Source organism: Triticum dicoccoides, chromosome 1A (genome assembly GCF_002162155.2).
Source record: "Triticum dicoccoides isolate Atlit2015 ecotype Zavitan chromosome 1A, WEW_v2.0, whole genome shotgun sequence".
NCBI lineage: Eukaryota > Viridiplantae > Streptophyta > Magnoliopsida > Poales > Poaceae > Triticum > Triticum dicoccoides.
This window is the reverse complement of record NC_041380.1, coordinates 577,400,336-577,405,620: the sequence shown is the minus strand read 5'-3', so window position 1 is coordinate 577,405,620 and position 5,285 is coordinate 577,400,336. Positions and strand designations below refer to the sequence as shown.

At 47.7% G+C, this 5,285-nt stretch overlaps 1 pseudogene; it reads left to right on the top strand.

Annotated features, from left to right (window-relative positions):
* Window positions 1-2,539: 2,539 nt before the first annotated feature.
* On the top strand, window positions 2,540-4,652 carry LOC119355859 (annotated as a pseudogene).
* Window positions 4,653-5,285: the final 633 nt, after the last annotated feature.

Here is a 5,285-nt window from a genome sequence, read left to right as displayed (position 1 = left end):
AATCCCAACTCTCTCTCCCCCCGCTCCCCTTCGACGGCTCTCTCCCTCACCCCGATCTCCTTTCGCGCCGCTGAGGTGGGGGCTCGATCCCGAGCGCCCGTCTGTCGCTCCTGCCGGCGTCCGTCGTCGCCAGACAGACCCCGCTGCCTCTTCTTCCCTTCCTGCCACCGAGAACGGGGCTGGATCTCGTGAGCGCCCATCCGTCACTCCTGCTGGCGTCCCTCGCCGCCGGCCGACGGGACGGCTGGACCCCGCCGCTTCTTCTTCCCTTCCTCTCCGCCTGCTCGCTCCTCCAACCGGCCATCCAGCACGCCGTCATCTTCTTGCAGCGGCACCGCCGTTCTCTGCTCCCCTGGCGCTCTTCCCCGCACGCCATCTCCGCCTCCTGCCCCGCCGTCTGCTGCCTAGGTCGTCGACCTCCTCGTGTATCTCCTGTGAACGAGTGGAACAATTTTTTTTACTGTACTAACTTAAATCTGTAGCGCGGGTTAGTACCATCTCGTTTATATTACGATTTTGTCTATACAAATCGTAAAAGCATATTATAACATGAGAAAAAAATGTATTGTGATGATGAACCCGACAAAGTCAATCCACGCTTTATTATCAGGAGAGATAAGAAGAACCGTATCTAATCCCTTTCTAATACTCCCTCCGTAAAAAAATATAAGAGCGTTTATAGATTACTAAAGTAGTGATCTAAACGCTCTTATATTTCCTTACAGAGGGAGTACTAGATAGGCAGGCAGATGTACAGCACGTATCATCTTAGCTTCAGTTCAGTGATGTGTAAGCATGTGACTCTGCCGGTCTCCTCGGTGATTGTTGGTTACCATAGTCATTAGTTTTTGTTTGTAGCGAAATGGCTGTACCATGGGTAGAGCCTTGATGGAGTGCTGCGAGGAGGTTATTTTCTTCCAGAGTAGCACGCGGTTGCTAATACGCACTGCAATGTGGATCTTTCGTAAGAAAATCTGCGCACTATAATCTGGAATGAAGGGAGTACATGAGATTTAAGATCTTGTGACAACTATTGACACAAAATTTATAGATTTATGACAAAACTTAAAAATGTGGGTTTTTAATATTAATTCTCTAGGATCTAGTGTTCCATGAAATTCACTCGAAAAAGAAAGGAAAAACAGCAGTGCCCGCCTGCTGTCCCCACCACATGGCCGCACCCGACCAGCGATGGCTGCGCCCCTCCTGCCGGCCCGTCCGCTGCCGCTCCGGCCGAATCTCCAGGGACCCTCCCGGTCCAAAAACCCTAGAGGGGAGGCAAAGGAGGATAGTGCCCCTCTCCCGCATGCGTAGAGCGGGCCGCCGTGGAGGGCATCAAGGAGGCGGCGCCACCTTTCCACCCGTTTCCTGAAGTGGCTGTCGAGGTACACCGCAAGGTAGCGGCTTGGCCGTGCATTTAGCGCCCGCCTCTGAATATTGAAGATTTCGGGCCCTGCAGCCGCCGGTATGACTGGGACTGGGAGCAGGAGGATGCCGAGCATATGCCCAAGCTCCACTTCACTGATTTCGGTGAGCGCTCTCTCAATCTCTTTTGTTGTTGTCTTCCCGCACGAGGACGATTAGTATCCAGAGTAGGAGTACATTATTTTGCTTATTTGCCAATGATAAAAATAAATGACGGAGTAGGGTAGGATATAACCTATCTTCTTAGGGTTCAATGAACGTGCAAGCTGGTTTCCTCAGTGATTCTTGGATACCTTAGTCATTATTTTGTTTGTTTGTGTAATTAAGAGCAATTAATGTTGATTAGCTGTCCTGGGACGATTATTTTTTGCTTTGTCTCAGATAAAAAATAAGTAAGAATGCCTTTTACCTACTCGATGCAGATCGGCAAACCAAGCGTTTGCGAGATAATAAGTGTTTTTTCTTTTATTAAACTTGATAAGTTGTAGCTTCAGTGCATGTGTAAGCATGTGATGTGCCCGTTTCCTTAGTGATTCTTGGCTAACTCATCATTAGTTTTTGTTTATGGCTGTTGTGTGTGTACTGTGTACTAGGAAGTGGAATTAAGAACACTGTTGATCAGCTGTCCCAGTAAGTAGGACAAATTTTGCAGATTGGGTCTGCCAAACAATGACATTCTCAATTTAGATCGACAACCACCCCGGCCAAAGGAGTCCGTCCCTGTCAACATTGTACTTTCTTAGGACTCGAAACGAATCTTGTGATGCATAATGGACACAGTTTAACGGGTTAGTACAAAACACTAAAACAATACTGACCCGGACTAGGAAACTGACTGCAGGCAAGCTATTAGTGGATCAGCTTAGAACTGCTCATATGCTAGTCCTATCTCTGGAGACAAGACTCAGGAGCAACTCTTGTCTTAAGTCTCCTTTGGAAGGTGGAGCATCTATCTGCCTAGCTGCATGCTGGTATGTCGCATTTTATCTTGCTTTTCTTTCCTTATTATTGTCTCTCTAGCATGCAGATGCAACACATACTAGATGCATGCTTGCATATGTGATACCAGTGTCGCAAACTAATCTTGATTGTAGTGTATGCAGGAGGTAGCAAAATGGATTTAGCATGGCTGAAAGATATAGTGAAGTGGTTGAGTTTCTATATGAACCGGATAGTGCCCCTTCTCAGCTTATTCATGTATCTTATCCTTGCCATCTTCTCTGGGAGCCGTCGGCGTGAAGGCAAAGGTTGGATAAGATCGCTAGTGTGGTTGGCATATCAGCTAACCGATTGGGGGCCGACATATATCATTGGCAACTTGTACGCCGAAACATCGTCGCGCGAGCAGATGATTGTCGCCTTCTGGGTGCCATTCCTCTTGCAGCACATTGCTTTACCGGACAACATCAGCGCCTACACCATCGAGTACAATGAGCTCTGGCTGCGCCTGATCGTATCTGTTTCCACCCAGTCCATGATATCCATAATTATTGTGTACAGGTATATACTCTCCGATGGTACTACTGGATTGTTGCGTCAGGTGTCCTTCATCATGTTATTGCTGGGCCTTTTCAAGTATGTGGAGACTGCGGCAGCACTATGGCTATGCAACTTGAGTCGCATCCAGAGATCCAAGAAGCTGCAGTCACTTGCCAGTAGCTTCAGAGATGATTATGGGGGAAGCAAGAATCTGGACAATCTAAAAGATGATGAAGCCTTGTTGGTTGCTCACAGCCTGTTTGATATTTGCAGGGGTGCCTTTTCTGATTATTCCGTGGAGTACATGGATCATGGTGCCATCTGCAAAAACATGTTCTCGGGTCAATGGGAGAGTATGTGCAAGGTGGTGGAGATGGAACTCTCCCTTATGTATGACATCCTATACACCAAGGCAGTTGTGGTGCACACCTGGCATGGCTACGCCATCCGTCTGGCCTCGCCATTCCTCACCGCCACTGCGCTCCTGCTGTTTGGCCTCCATGGGAAAGAGGGCATTAGGACAATAGATGAAGTTATCAGTTACGTATTGCTGTTGACGACCTTGCTTCTCGACATGAGATGGCTGTTAAGAGCACTAGCATCGGCATGGACGCATTCATTTTTTAAACTTATGCCACACAACTGGTTGAAGCATGAAATTTGGTGCCGGGGGAGATGGCAGAACCTCCGTCGTTTTGTCGTGTCTCTGCGTCTCACCATGTGGTTGTGGACATGTGACTGTGCAAGGAGCCCAAAAGCTACAGGAGGTGGGTGGGCACCATCGGGCAGCACAACTTGTTGGACCAGTGCACTGCTGTATTGGGAGGCCACTCGAGGGGCCTTGAGATTCCGGAATATGTGAAGAAGCTGGTGTTCAGTTACATATGTGAAATGTTATTCCCCTGGGAGATCGGTGCTGGTATGACAAATGCACCATTTGAAGAAAACAAATACAATGCTCCAGCAAGGCCACACCACTGCCCTGACGAGGAACCCGCAAAGTACTTACCAGACCCTACGAGCAACAAACCGGTCCATGGAGGTATGCTCAATCCCCGCCTGAACACTATGAGCAAGTTAATCTATGGAGGCATATCCACAACAGTTTGCCCAGTACCGACCGGAAATCTGTTGACATCAAGCCTATGAATCAGTCAGACTATCCTCCTGAGCTTCAAGAGGCTATCCTCATCTGGCACATTGCCACGGATGTCTTCCTCTCGTGCAGCCCCAGGGTCACAGGAGCAAAGTCCAATGAACTCAAGAAGGCGGTCAAACATATTTCAGATTACATGATGTTCCTCGTCGCCAGACGCCCCAAAATGATACCTGGACTTATAATTCGCAGCCTGTACAAAAAGCCCCGTGATAAGCTGGAGGAGAAACGGGTTATGGCGGACACCAAGCACAAGGAGGGGCTTGCCAAATGGATGATGAACAACTTGGATGATCTTAAGGACGAAGAAACTACTGATACCATCTGGGAAGGAACTCAACTTGCCCGTGTGCTACTAAGGCTAGTCCCCAGGGATAGGGATGGACAACATGAAGTGAGCGTAGCAACTGAGGAAGAAGCTGAAGGTACAGCAGAAAGACTTGCATACTGGCTTCCAGATTTCAGTCATCTGAGTGTGGTTGTTCTACACCCACGCACATTGCACCCCCGGTGCACCGACGATAAAAAACTTAGCAAAACATTTCAAAAAATTCTAAAACTTGGTGGATGTGATTATGTGCAAATGTTTTAGGCGCTTGCAAAATTTGGTGGCGAAATAACATCCGAGGAAATCTGTACAAAAAAAACAAAGTTTGTGCTGAAAACATGTGAATAGTAACGTGGGTGCACAACATCATTTGTATTTTGTTTTGCATGGAAATCATTTGATGTTTTTTGGTGACCAAACTTTGCAAGCACCTAAAACATTAGCTCATAATCACATCCACCAAGTTTCAGATATTTTTATTTTTTATTTACTATTTCTTTCGAATTTACTGTTCATTCCGTGGGTGCACCAAAGGTGGGTGCAGCCACTACTTTCCCATCTTGCTATTGTGGATACGGAGGGCGTGTTGAAGTTCATCATGGATGCGTGGGTGCGTGTGCTCATGTATACATCCATCCGGTGCAGCAGGGATTCTTATGCCAAGCAGCTCAGCTGTGGGGCGAGCTCACGACCCTCGTGTGGATCATCACACAACACGCAGAGGTCAGCATCGTCAAAAAGCATCTCCAGCCACTTCTCCGTCGAAAGAATAACACAGTTTGATTCTGATGGTTTTCTCCTTCAGTCTCTTGTTGCACCCATGTATCTCTGGTTTGGTATTCTGTACCCACGTATCCCTGGCTTGATGTTTTGTACCCATGTATCTCTGGTTAGGAG